The following is a 21,814-nucleotide window of genomic DNA, read 5'->3' on the forward strand; positions in this document are numbered from 1 at the left end:
TGGCCATACATCCCGATGACCAGCATCCGATCCATCTAACGATTTCCCTGGCAGCTTCCCAGATGCACGGTAGAGCATGTGTAATTTCACATAATATCTATTGTAATATCTGCAATTGCCAGCATACTGGTTGTTGGCAGCATCTTCAGATCTTACATGCAGCACCTAAAGGCCCCATACATTATGCAATATGGGGCCGATTCCATTGAATCAGGAGGAGCAATCAGGTAACATTGGCCCAAATTGAAAGTGTATGACATCCGATAGTATCTGATGCGCAGGCCCATGCGCATAGTATCGGAGGTCGGATGGGCTGCATAGAAGGTGTGTGTGTAATAAATAAATATGTATGTATGTGTGTGCTTGCTCCTGACGACGGTGGGAATACACGAGACAGCCATGGGCATCAGTGAGCTGACAGTGGACCACCATGTTTCTCTATAAGGCTGTGGTAATCTCCAATTTATAAAAAAAAAATATATATATATTATTATACACAGCTGTCAGCGGCATATCACAGGTGCTAAGCACCCGCGGTGTAATGCATCCGATAACGTGTGGGGCGCATACTCAAAAATCTTATTCAAAAGACTGGGTGGCTGCAGATTGGCTGAGAGTACTCAGCTAATCAGCAGCCTCTCGAATAGGATGCCGCTGACAGAGCAATCTCAGGCAATCAGCGCCTGCCCAGTCTTTTGAATAAGATTTTTCAATTCTGCAGCTTCCCATGTTTACATGTGATATATCACATGTAAAAAAATAAAAGGCACATCCAGTGCCAAATCTTGTGTTCTGATGTATGGCCAGCTTAACTCGAACCTCTAGTGGTCCAATTTCATCCTGAATCTGCAGAGAAATGCTTGCAGCTCTCTTGTGGAAGTCAGGGCTGCTGTAAAGTTAGGTTATTACCGCACTGACCACACTGGAGAATCTCGCCACAATGTCCTTTTCTTTTAATGTGTCACGATTAAAGTTGTATCCAATCCATATATTTGGGGCCAATTCTCTTCTTTGCATTGTGAAAAGTTCAGGCAGAGAGCTACCAGCATTTTCTACTTTAGTCTACTACGGTGATGCTGTTTGCACTGCGCTAGGGCTTGAATTAGCATCGCAACCCTGTTTAAAAAAAAATAGATTTCTGCTCGCACCCCAGAGTGGGTGTGAGCCAAAATACACTAGTCGGCTGTAGCAGTGCACTGATTAGAATTTCCCAATGCTATTCACAGCGTAGAGAATACAATTGACCCCATTGTTATACAAACGGAGCGCCTCTCTGCCAGCTTATGGAATCTCCAGCGCGCACGCTCGCGCTTCCCATCAGCACGGTGGTGGGGAGCGGACTACCTGCCTGCCTCTGCTTCAGGGAGACCGGCAGGGTGAGTTGGTGCTGCGGAGGGCGGCAGGCTCTGTCAGAGCGGGGTGTCTCGTGCGTGCGCACCCCAGCAGTGGTTTGGCGATTCTATCGCCAGGAGCAGCTCTTATGAGAGCTGCTCCATCTGTATACAGTATTTACCTCACAATATGATTCAATTGTTTGTCTTCCCACTAGGTGGCACCTAACCTAGCAATTCAGTTGTCTCTCAGTTCATGCTCGCACTCAGCAGGAGGGGGACATTTCAGCTTGCAACCTCCTGAAGTGTGAGCTTCAATGTGCAAAAACACCTTGGTTTGGGTGCTCATACTACCTTACTGGGAATTAAAGGTTCATACGCACTGGGTGTTTTTGCCCAGTGTATGCTCAGCGAAGATGGTAAAAATCCAAGCAATTTTCGGCTTTCCATGTGCATTGGTACTCATCCCATAATATATTTTACTTCTGTAGCTCTGGTATATCAGATTATCTTTTACTAACTAGTATATAACTTTTATTTATTAGGAATAATATGTTTACCAGAATACATTTTAAAGAATAGGGATTTCATAAAGGTAGTTTGTGGAATGTTTCTGTTAAATTTCAGTCATCAAGAAATGTTCTAGACCTGGGGTAGCCAACCCTAGTCCTCGAGAGCTGCCAACAGTGCATGTTTTGCAGGTGTCCTCACAGAATCACAAGTGAAGTAATTAGCACCACCTGTGGATCTTTTAAAATGTGTCAGTGATTAATGAGTGCAGCTGTGCAGCAGCTAGGTTGTCTGGAAAATGTGAACTGTTGGTAGCTCTCGAGGGCTAGAGTTGGCTACCACTGTTCTAGACCAACCTATTTTTGGTAGTTTAATAATGTGGGATTGAGGATGCAGTGGGCCTTAAGTAATTAACAAAGTGTCAAAGGAAAGTAAAATTGCAGGTGACAGTACAAGCAGACTATGGGGAGTATTCAATGGGATTTTTTTCTCCATGTGCAGCGAATCCTGTTTAGGATTCGCTGCACATTCGCAGGGATCCTGTGGCTGCAGTGTATGCCACATGTAGTGTATGGGGGCATTTAGAAGCATGCCTATTTGTAACCTTGACATGTTTACCTTACGTGATAACAGCACTTGTGAAGAAAGAAAAGTGCTTAATCTGTTAGTGACACATCCCAGGGGTGTGTTATGCTGCTTTCATCCCGTTTTTGTAAACGTTTCTTAAAACGGGTCTAAAGCCAGTTAAACCCCTTTCACATTGCATGTTGTAACTGGTATATTACCATTTCAATACCGTTTTTGTAACCTCCACATTCAACCCATTTCACCCATAAAAAACAGTGGATTTCATTTTAAATGGACATTTCTGGGACACAGGCTCACGTATGAGGTTTTTACAGCATACAAAGGAGTGGGTGGGTAAAAATAAAAATAGTAAGGTAAATAAGTAGAAATGTAAAAATAAAGTCTCCTCCCTGCATACAGTCATTAGGTCGACACTGTTGGGTCCACTTGCTGGAAGGTCGACATGAGTCTAGGTAGACATGGGGTTTTTCACTGTTTTTTTAGCTGAAATGTGCCAACAGACTGTATTTCATGCCCTACCATCCACCAGGGCGTGGTGGAAGAATAAAAAAACACTGTGCCCAAAGCATGGCAAGCGCAGCAAACCATTTGAGGGGGACGCAGTGCACTTAAAACAGTGTCCATGTCGACTGTGTCGACATTCGGGTAAAAAAAAAAAACCACAGTGAAAACCCCCACGTCGACCTAGATGCATGTTGACCTTTTGCCATGTTGACCTAGACACCTGTCGACCTAGGGACTTTTGACCAAATGATGGCAACACCTGCACAGTATGCACTGGTGTAAAAAGGCTCCCCTCTGCTCTTTACGTCCTGCCTGTGCCTGGTGAGATCACAAGGGAGATAGACTATCGGATACTACAGTCGAATTATCGACCACACTTAGGTCAACAGTCATTAGGTCGACAGGGGTGAAGGTCGACAGGTGTGTAGGTCGACATAGGTGAAGGTAAGGCCCTCTAACCCCCAAGTATGTCTGTTGTTACCCAGTTAGTTTTATCACTGTCTACTATTGTAAAGCGCAACGGAATCTGCTGCACTATATGAGAAACTGTAAATAAATAAATAAGGTCGGCAGGTGTCTAGGTCGACATAGGACAAGGTCCACGTGTTATGTCGACATAGCGTTAGGTCGACATGTGTTATGTCGGAAGGTCGACTGGGTTGTGTTTTTTTTTTTTTTTAGCCTACATGTGGTATTTCATGCCCTACCATCCACTAGGGCAGGGCTTGACAATTTTTTTTTTTTTTTAAATCAAGGAGCCAGGATGAAAGTGTAGGAGCCAGATATGCTAAAGATGCCCATACACAGTGTGATGCGCACCATGCATTTTTCTTTAGATCACATCATATCTAGTTTAAAATGCATGCGATGTGCTACAGCATCATGCGTTATGAACTAGATGCGATTTAGTTCAGAAACAACATGCTGCACATACATTTTTGTACCGTGGAATGCACAGGAGCACACATTGCCTTGCACGGTACAAAACATACCAGGTATGTGTGGGCACCATAACTCGTCCACAAATAAAAGCAAGGAGGGGGAGTTGGCCAACCGCCATTATAGGTCCTGCACGGCTGAGAGGGATTTAGGTGAGGGGGTGACAGAGTAACAGGTGGTAAGGGGAGGGTAATGAGGCGATGGTGGCAAATAGTGGGTGAGGTGACAAAGGGGGTCAGGTGACTGGTAGAGCTAAGGAGGGGGCAAAAGGGGAGGGGTGATGGGTGTGCGCTAGGGGGAGAGGTGACGGGAGGCAAGAGGGGGTAAGGTTCAAAGGGTCACTTGACATGTGACAGAGTGCTAGGTGACAGGATGAGGGGATAACAGTTGGTGAGGTAGGAGAGGGTGGGGAGAGGACGCAAGCGTCCTTCTTACCAGTGGGCCTCCCATTCACTGGTGGCAGGCTGTCCATCTCCCCAGTGCCGGCCACCGCTGCTTAAGTCTCTCATGTGCCACCCGCCGCTGCTTTGTTCTCCCCAGCACTGCCCGGGGGGGTCGGGCACCGCTGACTTTCAGCAGGTGGTGGAGAGAGGGCCCCAGTGCCTGCACTGCCGCGGTTGAGTGAGGGGGGGTCGGACACCACTGCTGCTGACTTCCAGTAGGAGCGGGAGAGTGTCGGTCGCCGGTGCCTGCGTTTCCGCTTTTTTGTTAAGAGGAGGAGAGGGAGGGGGTCGGGTACTGCTGCCCGCACTGCTGCGGACTTCCAGCAGGAGAGGGAGAGGGTCAGGCCGGTGCCTGCTTGTCTGTTAGGAGGAGGGGGGGTTTCGAAACGCTGCCCGCACTGTGCCACTGACCTGCCCAGGACCAGATTCTGCTCCCTCCCTCCCTGCAAAAAAATATGGTCGCCAGGAAGCAGAATCTGGTCGCCATGGCGACGTGGCCCCCGGTATTTGTCGAGCCCTGCACTAGGGCATGGTGGGAGAATAAAATAGTGTGCTGAGCGAACAGAGGTGAGTGATGCGAGGGGCTGCGATTGCCTTCCAACTGTGTCGACATTCAGGTAAAAAAAAACATGTTGACCTTCTGACTTGTCAACATAACCTGTGTCGACCTAGACACCTGTCGACCTTCCCCCCGTGTTGACCTAATGACTGTTGACCTTACTGTGGTCGATAAAACAATCCACACCCAGACTATCACCCTCTGTGACCTGCTCATTACTTGTAAATACCGTTTCAGAGCCATTCACACTACAAATAGATTTGCTCTGAAATGGGTAGGACACTGCTTTTAACCCATTTTGAATTACAGGTATTCTAAAAACGGTGAATTCACTCTGGACCTTTCACATTACAGCTAGAAACTTTTTAAACCCCTTAAAAATCAGCAATTTGCCGTGTTTTAGCTGTAATGTGAAACGGGTATAAGTTGACCTCCACTTTCCTGTTTTCTTCATAGTGCATATTGTATATCCAGTCTTACTAATGATCCATGGTTGGTGACCCGGCTAATGGTATGCATCATTAATGGTCACTGTGTTAATGTAAATAAAGACACATTTTTTTGAGGGAGTGGGACTTACACTCTGACCCATTATTGCCTCAGCATGGGTAGCGAAGGCTATGATAAGTGGGCTGAGGCTTTGGCTGATCAGCTGCGGCCTGATTCTGAGGCATTTTTTCTAGTAGAAAAGCTCAGGTGTGCTGCACAGCGCCAAGGGTATTTACAAAGGTGATGGCAGTAATGGCTGCGTCACTGAGACTCAAAAGGATTGTTATCAACTCATACTTAGACGACCTGTTATTCAAAGTGCAGTCGGAGAACAAGTTGGTGGAAAACCTGTCCATAGCAACTCAGTTTTTGCAGGACATGGGATGGGTTCTAAACATGGCCAAATCCCATTTAATTCCATCTCAGAAATTACTTTTTCTGGGGGTCATACTGGACACCCATTTACACAGGGTTTTCCTACCAGAATCCAAAGCAAAAGACATCCGTCAATTAGTCCTACTGTTACTGCAGGCTCACAGACCTACAGTTTGGCAGGCGGTGAGACTTTTGGGCAAGATGGTGGCGACTTTGGAGACGCTTCAATTTGCCAGGTTTCATTCCAGAATTTTGCAATGGAACATTCAATCTTGCTGGTCAGGAAACGTAAAGACCATGAAACAGGAAAGTTTGATTCTCAGGAGACAAAGGAGTCTTTACTTTGGTGGATGGACATAGAGACGTTGCAGCTGGGGCGGTCCCTTCGCTCTTGGGACTGGGTGGTGATAACGACTACGCCAGTCTCGGGTTGGGGGGCAGTTGCCCTTCACCTGATTACCAGATGGGGGGTGCATTTCTGGGTTGTGGGTCCCCCTGGACTGCTGTGGCAGTTTGGCTTCAGGAGCAACACAGATTAACACTTATTTACTTCCATCCCCATCGTGTTTTTTTTTTCAATGTAACTCATTTCCCACTTTCACTTCTCGCTACTTTACCTCTCTCTCACTTCGTTACAGCTCACTAACTTACCCCTGCAATTTTCAGCAGCCTCTTTCCCTAACCTATCCTCACTTTTTTTCACTAAATATTTTTTCACTTTCCTGTTGCCCTGGGGGTCACTCAGCTGCTTTGCTCAGGGGTGCCCTGCACCCTAGATTTGTACCCCCCCAAATGCAAATCACCTGGACGCGGTGGGCAAGCCTTTACTTATGGCCATTACTATGCAGAGAACCTTGCTAAAAATGCAACATCTTATTGCAATGATTATTATTAATAAATTGGGAGTTTGAATTTTGCACCTGCAACCTTGTATTTTTATAAGGTTGAGGGTAAGCAAATTATATGATGTCTGAGGTGTTTGTCCACAAAGATGCTGGCCTGATTTGTAAAGCTGCCTTACATAGTACAAGGCACAATAGGTCTCCGTGGAGGCTTAAGGTGCCCATACACTTACAATTATTGTATACAATATCACATCTCATCGCATCTCGGTTTTTGCAATGAGATGAGATCTAGTACAAAAAGTATGTGCAACGCATACTTTTTGTACTAGATCTCATCGCAAAACCGGGATGCGATGAGATTCGATATTGCATACAATAATTGTAATGTGTATGGGCACCTTTAGTCAGGAGGGGGGTGTTCCCACTCATGCCTATTGGCAAAACAATTGAATACAGATGGAGCCGCTCTCCTTCAATCTGCCAGCACACCATATCTTTATTGTTGGCGAGCGCGGATGGACACACGGTCTAGTGCTCCATTGCCGAGAGAGGGTTGACGCAAGCGTCTTGTGCGCCAGCATTCGCTCTGAGAGCAGCTCCATTTGTACATTAATTAACGTGCGACTAAAAGCGAATGTAATTCTTTTGTTTGTGAGTTCCCTTCTGGGTGTCCATATAAATAGGCACCTTATGTTTTTTTTTCTCATTATAATTATTGTCCAAAAGGATTGGGTTTAGTTGCGCAAAGCAGCTAAACCTGTCTAAAACAGTGGTTAGGGGTCCCAAATTATGGCATATCATGGGATCTCTAGGAAAAAAAGGAATTATCGGTGAGTATAATTCTGCCTTTTTTTCTTTTTCATCCAACTGGGACACTGGAGATTCAAGACAGTAGGTCATTCAACCGATTTTGTGTTTTGGTGTTTTTTTTTTTTTTTTTTACAAGCTTCATGTCTGTAAGCTATAAAAGCATGGTGGTGCCACTGCAGTAGACAGGGCTACTTCTCTGGAGGGCCCACTGCTGCCTTCCTAAGCAGGAGTCTGGCTCTGGGATCTGCAGGGACAAAACCACAGATACCTCCCCATGACTGCTTGCAGTTTAGTACCAGAGTACTGCAGAACATCCCGTCGGTCAGATTCCTGGGCCGTATTTATTTATTTATTTTTTTTCCTAATAACCAGACTAGTCATAATCCAATGTTTTGGCTGTCAAGTGTTGGAAAGTCCGAAGATCGGTGAAAAGGGCCGTGGATTGTTTAAAAATGTCTGTGAATTCGTCAATCTGCGGCCGATCTCAAGAGATCCAACTTCTTTAAAAAGTTGTACCTGACACCCTTCAATGTTGTCGTTAACGGCAACATTGAATAGATGAGTGCTGATATTTTCCATGTCTGGAAATATCGGCATAGATTGATGAACAAGAAAGGTATAAAGTAATGCAATCCTTTTTTTTTTTTTTTTTTTTTTACATTTTCTCTCCCCTTTACTAAAGATAGTGTACAGTAGTATCAATAATGCAATGATGGCTGGGTTTTCCTGACTTCAGTAAACTGTAGATCAGGGGTGGGGAACCTGTTGTTGTGTGTTGTGATGCGCCCGCCATGCACTACATGCGCGGGAGCATCAGCCTCAGCAGCCTCCATGACCTGGACTTAAAACAGGGTAAAAAAATAAAGTAAATGCTGCTGCTCTTGTGCCGCTCCTCTCACCCAACTACTCCCTTCCCCAGTGACTGAGATCCAGGGGTTGTCATTTACCACTGGATTCACCCCCAAACAGGCTTATGTGATTATGTCTGATTATCATAATCAGACATAATCACAGAAACCTGTTTGGGGGTGACACTGTCACTTTCTCCCCACTGCCGCTGCTCATGTGTCCGTGTGTACAATGCCCACATGTGCCGCTGTCCATGTGTACAATGCCCGCATGTGCCGCTGTCCGTGTGTACAATGCCCGCATGTGCCGCTGTCCGTGTGTACAATGCCCGCATGTGCCGCTGCCCGTGTGTACAATGCCCGCATGTGCCGCTGCCCGTGTGTACAATGCCCGCATGTGCCGCTGCCCGTGTGTACAATGCCCGCATGTGCCGCTGTCCGTGTGTACAATGCCCGCATGTGCCGCTGCCCGTGTGTACAATGCCCGCATGAATATATTAATTTTTATATGGCCCCCGAAGGAGTTTATAAATATCCAAATAGCCCTTGGTAGAAAAAAGGTTCCCCACCCCTGCTGTAGATGGACTATTACTATAATGGGGATCAAACCACTATAATGATGCTTTAGTGAGGTAGTATTTAACAGTCCTATGCTGTACTAGTTCTTTTGACAAACGTTTTTACAAAAAATTCAATTTTATGTATCAGTCTTTTCTTTTCTAATTGGTTTTGTAACTGAGTAATAGGCAGTTATATAGTTGACCCGGTCACCGGAAGACTGTAGTTAGCATCTGGAATTGATCTTTCTAATACCTAATTAGATGGTCGCAGTATGGTGATTAGCAAGACGTGTTCGGTTTTGGGATTGATTTATACGCAGGAAATAGAGCAATCGCACTAGGTCTTATTGTTCATATAAATATACAGGAGGCCACTCCTTCTATACTTATTCGGCATCCATCAATGCTCTTATTGAGGGGGTGCAGCCCCAGACAAAGGTCGTAAGTACAGAAACACAAGAAAGAAAGTCTGTTCATGGCGCACTTGGAGTACAACAAAATAAAATGTAACTTTTAATTCATTTTTTACTTCAACAAAATATTTAAAAGGATACAAATTGTGTCAAGGAAAATAAAGTGCCCAAAACATACTGGGTCTTCCACGACCGAGAGTAACCCCACGCATAACATCGGTTTCGATGTATGGGTGGAAATCACTCAGGTCCAACATCACTGTGTAACTAATAGAATAAATAAGGTAAATTGACAGACGCAACAAGTAGACGACACACAGCCTACTTTTATTTGATCACACTTTATTTTCTTTGACACAATTTGTATCTTTTTAAATATGTTGCTGAAGTAAAAGCAATTTTATTGAAATTTATTAAAAGTTTAATTTTATGTTGTACTCCAAAGTGCGCCACAAACAGACATTCTTTCTTTCCTGTGTTTCTGGGATGGATGTATAATCTGCTTGTAATATAGTGCTATTCTCCACCACAAACCCTCCAGCAGCTGTGGGATGCCCTGCAGTCTGCATGGCTCTAGATACCTGTGCCAACCTACCAGCACCTTGGGGAGTCACTCCCAATTTGTCTAGCTCAGGCATGTCCAAACTATGGCCCTCCAGCTGTTGTAAAACTACAAGTCCCATCATGCCTTTCCACAGTTCTATTAGGGAATGCTAAAACTATGGCAAGGCATGCTTGGATGTGTAGTTTAGCAACAGCTGATGGCCACAGTTTGGACATGCCTGGTCTAGCTGCATACGGCGGTTACACTGGCTATTAGCAATGGTCCTAATAGTGTGACTAGACTGTGTATAATAGCCAGCAACCATAGTACAGAATAGGCTTTTAGTTAGAAATCGTACATTCATTACTTTTTCTATGGCATACAGGCCATATGTGGCTTACGTTGCAAAGTATAAAATGCAACTACCTGCCAATTGTCTTTCGGTGGCATGCTTCTTAAAAAAAAGGTGGAAATTAGCTTTATTACTTGTTTGTTTTTGTTACCAATACAAGGCAAAGCATTTTGTGAAGAACAATTAAAGGTGCAACCTCTTGGGGCCCATACACCTTATGCAATATTGTACATGATTGTTATTTGAACTAGATTGCATTGCATACAGTTCAAAACTCATGCGATGGGCTGAAGCCCTCTGTTTTTTGAAGTAGATGCTATACAATCTAGTTAAGAAAGTACATGCAGCACATACTTTGTGCTGTGCCATGGGATGTGTGCGGGAGCACACATCTCATCGCACCCGTACATCGATGAGTTCAGTACGATATTGTATGTGTCCTAAGTTGCGCACAATCATGAATCTTTTCAGACATCGTATGATAAGATATTGAGTGATTCTATGCACATATTATATTATGTCACATTGTATAGTGTGTGTATATAAGATATCACATGTCTTTGAGAGCAAGGGAAATTGTAAACAATATCTAATCATATCCCATCTTTCTATTGTGTACATAGTCTACGAGGCAATTAACTTTACGTATGCAGAATCTCTAGTCTAAAGTGACAGGTTGGGGGGGTTGTTCAATTGTTTTTGTAGTGGTGGGTATAGCCATGTAAAATGGCTTAACCCAAACTAAATTACTGGATGTGACGTTAAGAGTGCACTTTGGGTGAATAATTCTGTTCGGCACTCGAGTGGAAAAACTCCTACAGCAGCTCTGTAGGGCACCAGACACTGATAGCCATTGGTGCAAAAATTGAATCCCCCCTCCTTTTATTTTAATGTTGCGAATTAAAACAAATTTGTTTAGCTGTGGAAGGAGCTATTTTATTGGCTGGTCTGTAAACTGCACTAGAGGATTTCTGCTCAGACGTAGTGGTTAGGGTCCCCAAACTACTGTCTGGGCGCCCTAACCAGTACTTTCGCAGGTTGTCATTTGTGCAGGACAATCCTGAAATATGTGATGGTTTCCTGGCAGTTGTGACATGTCAACAACAATTGAGTAGCTCCATTGGCCACAGATTACATAAAGTGTCAATTAAAATATCAAATTCTTCTCTTTAGTGTGAAGAAAACAACCCAAATTGCTAATGTCAGTCATTGCCTAATTTCATGTTTTGATAGATGCCCCTCCTCCTAATGTGTCATCCTGGTGCAGAGAATTGACAGGGCAATCCGGACTTGTTTAGTTGTATATTTTATGTATATTCAGCTTCTATAATGCAGTGTATGGTTATACAGTATTTTACCAAATGTGTGCTTTGCTGTGTTTTATATATGTAAGATGTGAAAGAGGAAGCTGTGACACAATCATGTATGTAGGAAATGGATACAGGAAATACTTGTCAGTTAATTTGTCTTTCTTTTAATCTGCGTCAAAGAAATGTGTACAAGCTGCTTGTGTGCATTTTCAGATTCAGATGTTTACATGCATTATTGTTGAAGCAAAAGTCTATCAGGCATGACTCCAGCAGCAATGGGCACTGCATTGAAACTTTAACATCAAATCATAGTGGTGTATTCAATGCGGCCAGCGAGGGGGTTAAACGGCAGGGATCGCAGAAAAAAGTGATCCTCGCTGTTTAACCCCTGCGCTGGCCGATCAACCTATTCCATTCGCCTGGGAAATCAGCGAGGATTTCCCCAAACAGGGAGGCTTGCGGCTAATGCAGGGAGCCTGCAGCATTTAGCTGCTTGCCTCTCTGTTTTAACTGCTGCATACGCCATTTCCCCCCTCGCTTGAAAAACCTAGCGAGGGGGAAACGGCATGCGCAGGAGGGTCAGTTGAATACTGACCCTGCGAGCTGTGACAGTATTGAATACATCCCATTGTCTTCTGTAGAGGCAGTAAGGGCAGGGGTGTTGGGATGTTGTCTTTGAGTATTCTGTGTAGTGTGATTGGGTAATAAAGTAGGTACAAAACCACTACTTTATTCTTGATGCAAGCATGCCAAGCAGTTAAAGGGTGCCAGATTGGCAGAACAGTTTATTTCTACGTTCAAAACATTCTCTGTCTAGACCAGGGCTTGACAAATTTATTCAAAATCTAGGAGCCTTGATGAAAATGTAGGAGCCAGAAAAAAAATAGTGACAGTGTGCGCCAAAAAGTAACACCATAATGCCTATTGCACATGTCACATACCCATTACACATACCCACATGCCACAATGCCTATTACACATTGTGCCACACACCGAAAAACCTTTTGCATACTATACCACACACATCAATGCTCATTACATATACCACACACCGTAACGCCCATTACCCAGTAAACCAAACACCGTAATGCCCATTACATATAATACCACACGCCGTAATGTCCATGGCCAGGGGCGTAACTAAAAGAAAGGGTGTCTGGGAGAGAGAGGCAGCATCAGGGAGGGAGAGAAAGAGAGTGTCAGAGAGCAAGAGAGTCAGGGAGAGATAGGGGTAGAAAAAGGAGAGTGAGCAGGAGAGACATTGCCATGACAGTCAGGTAGGATGGATGGATAGAGGTACACTACAGATTGGGGATAATGGTTGGAATGAGCACCATATGCTGCATCTATGAATATATGGATGGACTGGGGCAAAGATGGACAAATGGGCAGACAGTATGGGGGGGATCACACAGGTGAGGCAGACTGGCACTAGAGGGGGTGCAGGCCACACAGGTGGGGCAGGCTGGCACTTGCAGGCCACACAGGTGGGGCAAGTTGACACTTGCAGGGGGGTGTAGGCCACACAGGTGGGACAGGCTGGCACTTGCAGAAGGATGCAGGCCACACAGGTAGGACAGGCTGGCACGTGCAGGGGGTGCAGGCCACACAGGTGGGGCAGGCTGGCACTTGCAGGGGGTGTAGGCCACACAGGTGGGGCAGGCTGGCACGTGCAGGGGGTGCAGGCCACACAGGTGGGGCAGGCTGGCACTTGCAGGGGGGTGCAGGCTACACAGGTGGGGCAGACTGGCAATTGCAGGGGGGTGCAGGCTACACAGGTGGGGCAGGCCCACACAGGGGGGGGGGGGGGGGGGTTGACATATGTATGCTGGTGGTTAGGGCAAAACATGATACAAGAGGTAGTGTGCATTAGCCCGCCCCCCATATCCCCTTCCCTATCCCCTTGGGGTTACATACTTTTCCAGGGGTTAACATTCTCTGCAGGGGTTAACATGTGCTTACACGGGGCATAGAGGAGGCACCGAGTTCTTTGCAGCAGCTGCCGCACTGAAGTGGTCGACGGTGCGCTGCCGCTGCTGACTTCCTGCAGACTCTGTGCGCTGCCGCTGGTGGTCCCTTAGGAGGGGGGAGGGTTGGACACCCTGTCCGCGCTGCTAACTTCCAGCAGGTGGGGTACGGGGTTGGGCCCCACTCAGTGCGCTGCCGCTGGTCCTTGAGGGGGAGTCGGACACCCACCAGCCCGCGCTCCTGACTTCCAGGGGACGGGGGCTGGCGCCGCTCAGTGCGCTGCTGCTGTTCCCTGACGGGGGGTCGGGCACCCAGCCCGCACTGCTGACTTTCAGGGGACGGAGGCGGGCGCCGCTCAGTGCGCTGCTGCTGTTCCCTGAGGGGGGGTCGGGCACCCAGCCCGCGCTGCTGACTTCCAGGGGACGGGGGCGGGCGCCGCTCAGTGCGCTGCTGCTGTTCCCTGACGGGGGGTCCGGGCACCCAGCCCGCACTGCTGACTTCCAGGGGACGGAGGCGGGCGCCGCTCAGTGCGCTGCTGCTGTTCCCTGAGGGGGGGTCGGGCACCCAGCCCGCGCTGCTGACTTCCAGGGGACGGGGGCGGGCGCCGCTCAGTGCGCTGCCGCTGTTCCCTGAGGGGGGGTCGGGCACCCAGCTCGCGCTGCTGACTTCCAGGGGGCGGGCGCTGCTCAGTGCGCTGCCGCTGGTCCCTTGGGAGGGGGAGAGGGGGGTCATGCACCCTGGCCGCTCTGCTGACCTCCAGCAGGTGGGGGCTAGGAAACGCTGCCACTGACCTGCCCAGACCAGATTCTGCTTCCTCTCTCCCAAAAAATCTGGTCGCCAGGAAGCAGAATCTGGTCGCCCTGGCGACCGGTATTTGTCGAGCCCTGGTCTAGACCCAGCACCCAATACTTGGTGGAAAATTTATAGACGGTTTCACCATTGCATGCATGTGGCATCTCCTCAATTCTTATGTCATATTAACAGGCAATAGAGCAGGGGTTCCTAATCTTTTTTTGAATCATGGTACCCTAGAGCATGCATGTCCAAACTGTGGCCCTCCAGCTGTTGTGAAACTACACATCCCAGCATGATTTGCCAGTTTTAGCATTCCCTAGAACTGTGGCAAGGCATGATGGAACTTGTAGTTTCACAACAGCTGGAGGGCCACAGTTTGAACATGCCTGCCCTAGAGTGTCTGAATTTTTCCACTGCACCAATAGACCCCAAAAAATAACATTTAAGTAGCTATTGTTTGTGATTCTTAGGTTTAGTTATGTGTACAAACAAAAGCAAGCCATGCCCTTCAGGATTGGCAGCCACCAGCACTGGTTTGTCCATAAATTGAATTAATTCTGGACCACCAACCTTTGGCACCCCTGCACGTGTGCCAAGGTGCCCCAGGGAGCATGGCACGCAGTTTGGGGTGGCTGTATTTTAGAAGCTCTAGGAAGTAGAGGTGACTGATCCCAGGGGGAGTTGTGTACAATGCTACTGATTTTTATTTCGCATTACCTCCGGAGAACCCATTCCCAAATATGTGCACAAAAATTAGCAAATTCTTACAAAGCTACATAGGAATATTTCTAGCACAGTTCAAGCATACTGTAATTAAAACGTAATTTTTGAAACATTTTAAGCTTGTAGATAAGAGTTCTTATTCTGCTTGTATTCCTCACAAACCACTGAAAGCTTAATCCTGCTTAAATCATGTGAGTAAAATGCGACTGGTTTTGAAACCATACTGCAAAATAGTAAAGAAATATGTCAATACTGCTCTAACATACTGGAAAACTAGATTATCTTTACTTGTAAATAAGAAACCATAGAGCTATGATGACTCAGACTTTTAGGTTGAAATTCAATTGGTTTTCCCTTGAGTTGCCTCTGCAGTTCTTTTTGCGCCCCAATTTAAGAAAAAAAGTAAATATTTGACACCCACACACGCGTGTACTCCCATGACTTTGGACTGGAGATTGGACGCAAAGAACAATTGAATCACACCTTAAAGTTCATGATTGACTCATTGGGGGAAATATACTAAGATGGGAATAAGACTTCACATGTGATGTTGCTATGGGCAACCAATCAGAATCTACTTATTTAGCACCTTCTAGAACAGGGCTGGGCAACACCGGACCTCCAGATGTTAATGAACTACACATCCCAGGATGCTTTGCATTAGTTTTGCAAGGCATTCTGGGATGTGTAGTTCATCAACATCTGGAGGGCCGGTGTTGCCCAGCCCTGTTCTAGAAGATAGTAGACAGGATCTGATTGGTTGCCCATAGCAACATCACATGTGAAGTCTTATTCCCATCTTGGTAAATTTCCCTGATTGGGTGATTCAATTGTTTAGGTGGTGCTAGTTAATGTGCGTCCAATGGAGCAATTCAGTGTTTTTTTGGGTGCTTGCTTAGTATAGCTGCTGTTCTGCCCAGATATGGTGGGTATAGCCTTCAAAACCAGTCCAAAGTCCGGTATAGTGCACTCTTCAGCTTGCCACCTCAGGAGGCTGCATTCAGAAATTTGTGTTGTCAGCCTCTGGAAAATATCTGTATTGCCCTAATTTTTCCAGTATTTCACTATCATTCATATGGGATACTGAGGTCTCATTACATTGGGGAATAGAGGTCATCCGACAGGAGACAGGCACATAAATTTCTTCAACCAGGGTGTGCTGGCTCCTCCCCTCTACTTCCCCTTACTAGCCAGTTTTAGAAAATGTGCCCTCAGGAGAGGGATGTACACTCCTGGAGCTCCAGAGAGTTTTTCTTCAGTTTACTTTAATTTTTTATTTTGGGGTTGCTGTTTGGGCTACACAGCTTCCCTGCTTCGTGGGAAGCCAGGCGAAGGGACAGTTTCTGGCCTCTTAAGGTACCGAACTGATCCCTGCTGCAGGTCCACTGACCTGAGAGGGTGCTTGTTACCACGGGCATTGCGCTGCAGCACGCACACCCCTGGCTCAGCCTGAAGCCGTCGAGTGGTGAGTGTTACCCCGTGTCCTCACAGTGGGGTACCCATGTTCATGTGCGGCAAGATGGCGGTGGCCCTGCACAGGGACCGCTAACAGCCCCGCTCACACTGGATGCCAGGGGCTGCCAATGGACTACCAGGGTATATTCCGATTTATGTTAACTATTTATTAACAAAGGGCGCCAGTCTAAACATTAGTATAGCCCAGATGCCATTTGATGGGCAGGGCTTAGCTCAGAGCGGGACCATAGCCTCTCTGCGCGCCTATACACTGCTTCCTGTTTCTCAGCGGTGCAGCCTTGGGAGAGAGAGATTCTGACAGCAGAGACAAGTATAGCGCTGTGCAGCACACAGTGGGCTTCACAGCCACTTGAGAGCAATTGTATTCTATATACACATGCTTGTTACTACCAGTCCTTCTATCTAGAGGACTAGGTTGCAGGGTGCAGGTGTCCCCATATATCTGAGTCCCCCCACTGTCTGTTAACATTGTGCACATTACATATACAGATAGAGCAAGCACATAGCTATTATCTGTCTGACAATTTACTGTGTATCTGAGTGTTTGCAGTGTGTAAAGGCGGTGAATTTTTCTCTCCAAAATGGTGAGAGAAATAATTTGTATGATTTGCAGCAACAAGTTTGCTCCAAGTACTACATCACAGGTTGCTGTTGAGCAATGTATGTCTCCACAGCTCAGCAGTGTTTCTCCACAACTTAGTGGTATTTCACATGGTGAGACCCAGGGGGATGCGGTTATTTCCCGGCGGTCAAAACCCCAACGCTGAAATCCCGAAAATTTCTCCCTCCATGGGTGTCCACGACACCCATAGAGTTAAAATAAATTAGCGTGGCGAGTCCGCAAGGGGGGTTGGGGGGGGGGGGGGGCGATCCACGTCCTCCCCCTTGTCGGGATTTCAACCGCCGGTATTCCATACCGAATCCGGCCCAGGAACCCTCCTGGGCCAGCAGCACGAAAGCTATGTTGGAGACTGTCTCATCACAGTTGGCAGCAAACACACATTGCAGACCAAGCAGGTGCAGCAGGATTTGTCTGTGCTTATTGCTAGGGTGGATATTCTCACACCTCTGCCAGGGATATCCCTTAAACGGGCACTGGCTGCCATTTCCCCTGACTCTGATATAGAGGAAGGTGAGGACAATGGAGATGTGGAGATTGAGGTCTCTCAGGGGTCACCGCCTCCCATTCAAGGCACTGAGAACCAAATCCTGCTATTAGAGAGGTATTAGATTTACCTCTAGGGGCTCCTGTAGAAGGGGATTCTGTCTTTTTGTCTCTCATAGGGAACAGAAGCTAGTGTTCTCAGAGCAGGCTGACTTGGAGGAGGTCTTCAAAGCAGCTTGGAAAAATCCTGAAAAACGCTTTCAAATATCTAAGCCAGGCATTCCCAACCACGGTCCTCAAGGCACACCAACAGTGCAGGTTTTAGTTATATCCTGGCTTGAGCACAGGTGACTTAATTAGTACCTGAATGATTCTGATTAAACCATCTGTGCTGAAGCTTGATATCACTAAAACCTGCACTGTTGGTGTGCCTTGAGGACCGTGGTTGGAAATGCCTGATCTAAGCGTTTCATATCTGCCTTCCCTTTTGACTCTGAGGGTAGAAAGGAGTGGGAGGAACCTCCAGTAGGGGAAGCTTCGGTGTCCCGCCTATCTAAAAAGGTAGTGCTTCCTGTTCCGGGGACTTCGACCTTGAAAGACACGGTCCACAGAAAACTAGATGGCACAGTTAAGGCTATATACATGGCCAATGGCGCGTCTCAAAGCCCAGTGCTTGCTAGTTGCTGGATGGCTAAGGCTGTATTCAATTGGGCCAACCAGATCCAAGAAGGCTTACTGGGTGACATGGATGTGGCCACGGTAGCTGAAAAGCTGCATCACATCCAAGACACAGCAAAAATGTTGTCTGAGGTGCAAAAAGAATTAGGCGCCATTAAAGCACGTAACTCAGCCATGGCTGTGTCGGCCCGTAGGGCCTTATGGTTACGGCAGTGGGCCGCATATGGGGACTCTAAGCGCAGTGTGGAAAATCTGCCCTTCTCAGGGGACAGATTATTTGGCAGGGAATTAGACGACTTAATTTCCAAGGCTATGGACGGGGATGTCCACCTTCCTCCCATCTCCTTCCACACCGGTAAGACGCCCCTTTTCAGGGAATGTCCAGCAGTCCTTTTGGATCTCAAAATTTTGGCCTAAGGCAAGGGGTGTCTCAAACTCCAACAGAGGTGCTCATGGTAAGCCCCGAAAGACAGCAGCCTCTTCAAGCTGGGACCGTAGTGCAAGCACAGCTCGCGTGGGGGCTCAGCTGAATATTTCAGCCACGTGTGGGATACGTCATCCCTCGACCCTTGGGTCAGGGATATTATTTCGCACAGTTGCAAACTGGAGTTCGAAAGCCCTCCCCCTCAAAGGTTTTTCAGGTTCGGGACTCCCAGCAGCTGCGGAGGATCGCAGGATCTTCAGGCAAGCATTGCAAAAATTGTTACATGCCCACACCTGTACCGTACTGAACGGAACCAGGGATACTTCTCAAACCTGTTCGTGGTACTGAAGCCGGATGGCTCGGTCAGACCGATCCTCAATTTAAAATCCTTGAACCATTATCTTCGGGTCTTCAAATTCCGCATGGGCGGTCATTGCAGGGTTGGAAGAGGGAGAATTCCTGGCATCCATTGACGTTAAAGATGCCTATTTTCACGTACAGGTGTGGGGTCCACACCAGGCGTACTTAAGATTCGCCATTCTGGATGAACAGTTCCAGTTTCAGGCCCTACCGTTTGGTCTGTCCACCATTTCACGCATCTTCACCAAAGTGATGGTAGAAATGATGTTCCTTCTGAGGATTCAGAGGAGAAACATAATTCCATACCTGGACGACCTGCTCTTGAAGGCGGAGTCAGAGAGGAGCCTTCAGAAAGCGATAGAGATGACCAGACGTGTACTGTCAGACCACGGGTGGCTACTGAACATACCCAAGTCCTCTCTAGTACCGACCCAGCGCCTCCAACTCTTGGGGATGATATTGGACACGGTGGAGAGGAGGTTTTTTTTTTTTCCCTGCGGAAAAGATTGCCGCACTCCAGCAGTTACTGTTGGAAGTAGTGGCCCCAGAGAAGGTGTTAGTATACCTGTGCATCAGGTTGATGGGAAAGATGGTGGCCTCATTCGAGGCACTCCAGTTCGGGAGATTCCACTCCAGTGAGACCTTTTAAGCAAGTGGTCCGGATCACATGTCCACATCCACAGGTTAAAAGGTAAGACCGTCTCTGCAGTGGTGGCTCCACTCTCCAAACCTCCTTGCGGGATGGAGATCCTGTTGACAACAGACGCCAGCCTCCTCGGCTGGGGAGCGGTAACACAAGGGATACACTTTCAAGGGTAGTGGACACCTGTCGAAGCACAGCTCCATATCAACAGCTTGGAACTGAAAGCATCTATTACGCTCTATTGCAGGCTCATTTCCTCTTGAAACATCGGGCGATACAGGTCCACGCAACGACCGTTGCATATATATATCGGCAAGGAGGGACAAAGAGCAGGACATCAGGATTTAGCAGAATCCTTAGATGTGGTCAGAGCTCTGCAGGCTTACGTCAAGAGGACTGCACGTGTTTGGAAGACAGAGTGCTTTATGATGCACAAAAGAAAGGCTGCCTGGCTTCCAAGCAATCGATGGCTAGGTGGATCCGCTCCACCATACAACAGGCTTATGTGGCAGCACAATTGCTGGTACCGACTTCTGTGAGCTCACTCCACAAGAGCGGTGGGCGCATCCTGGGCGGCTGCTCGGGGTGTTTCTGCATTACAACTTTGTAGAGCTGCCACTTGGTCAGGTCAACATACCTTTGTCATATTTTATAAGTTTGACACTATGGCCAAGGATGATACCCAGTTTGGGCAGGCGGTGTTGCAACAGGCTCCGCACTTACCCATGCTTTCTGGAAGCTTTGGGACTTCCTTAATGTAATGAGAACTCAGTATCCCATATGAATGATAGAGAAAATAGGATTTTAATACCTACCGGTAAATCCTTTTCATGGAATTCATATGGGATAGTGAGCGCCCGCCTCAGTGCGGTGCCTTGTTTGCAGTTCTATGATCTTGTTTTATTACTATTCTTGCTTATTGCAAGAGTGTGACTCCAGTACTATGTTTCTGCCTTGCAGGTCCGTTGACCTGAGTTGGAGCATCTGAGCTTTGGTCACCTGTTGCTCCGTACGAATCACATTAGTGATCTATAAGTTAGAATCACAATAATGGGGTTAACTACATTTAGTTAAGTGTTGTGTGTGTGCTGGTGAGAATCTCACCACAATTTCTGTTCATGTTAATCCTACCTCACATAAGTTATCCTGGTACTTGTTTCCTAGCACGGCGCCCCCAATTTTGATCGTAGTACATCTGCACCTGCTGGGTGCTTTCAATGTTAAATGCAACGCCACCCCCACTATCAACACCAACCCGAAGCGTGGCGAGCGCAGCGGTACGCGGCATCCGACCTTTTCATACCCTCACTATCCATGTCAGTGTGGAGTTGATAGTGTGGCGAGCGGACACGGATTACTTTACATGTGTTCCGCATCCCCTCGCGGGGCTAGCTGCGCTCGCCACACTATCTAAAGTCAACTCCACGCTGACGTGGATAGTGGGGGTATGAAAAGGTTGGAGGACACGTACCGCCGCCCCTCACGGGCTCTCTGCGCTCGCCACACTTTGGGTTGGCGTTGATAGTGGGGGTGGCCTTGCCAATGGGGGTGCATTTAACATTATAAGCACCCATCAGGGTGCTTGTACAATTAAAAATCGCATCGCATGCCATTTGCTGGCATGCAATGCTATGCAATATTTCATTGTACAAGCACTCCTGTTAATTTAACATGAATATCGCATCGCGCACCACTAAGTATGGTATGCGATGGGCGCCGTGCTAGGAAACAAGTACGAGTGGGGGAGTAGAGGGGAGGAGCCAGCAGAGAGCATTGCGAGTATGCTTAATTACCAGAAATATGCACTGTGCAGAAATCTGCCCATGCCCAAAGCTCACAGGTGGCTCTTCCTCCTCAATTGCATTCTGCCTGGGCCCTGGCCCTTTCTGCGATGTGGAGGAAAGCTCTGCAGACACACAGAGATGTATGTATTATGTATGTAAAATTATACAAGTTGGTTGCTTTGGGCATCTTTACTGGCTACACTACAGCAAGAGGGATTTCATCCCTAACTGTGCGGAGTTTGTATATTCTCCCCTTACTTGCGTGGGTTTCCTCCGTATACTTCGGTTTCCTCCCACAATCCCCCAAAAATATACTGGTAGGCTAATTGGCTCCCAACAAAATTAACCCTAGAATGTCTGTGTGCATAGGGAATATAGGTTGTAAGCTGCACTGGGGCAGGGACTGATGTTCAAATATTCTCTGTAAAGCGCTGCGGA

General features: G+C 47.2%; 1 protein-coding gene across 3 annotated transcripts in view; it reads left to right on the forward strand.

Annotated features, from left to right (window-relative positions):
- CDC42 (cell division cycle 42) overlaps window positions 1-21,814 on the forward strand; it is a 45,708-nt gene that overhangs the window by 2,493 nt on the left and 21,401 nt on the right. The window lies entirely within an intron of this gene.

This window comes from Crinia signifera, chromosome 19 (genome assembly GCF_055691185.1).
Source record: "Crinia signifera chromosome 19, ASM5569118v1, whole genome shotgun sequence".
Taxonomy (NCBI): domain Eukaryota; kingdom Metazoa; phylum Chordata; class Amphibia; order Anura; family Myobatrachidae; genus Crinia; species Crinia signifera.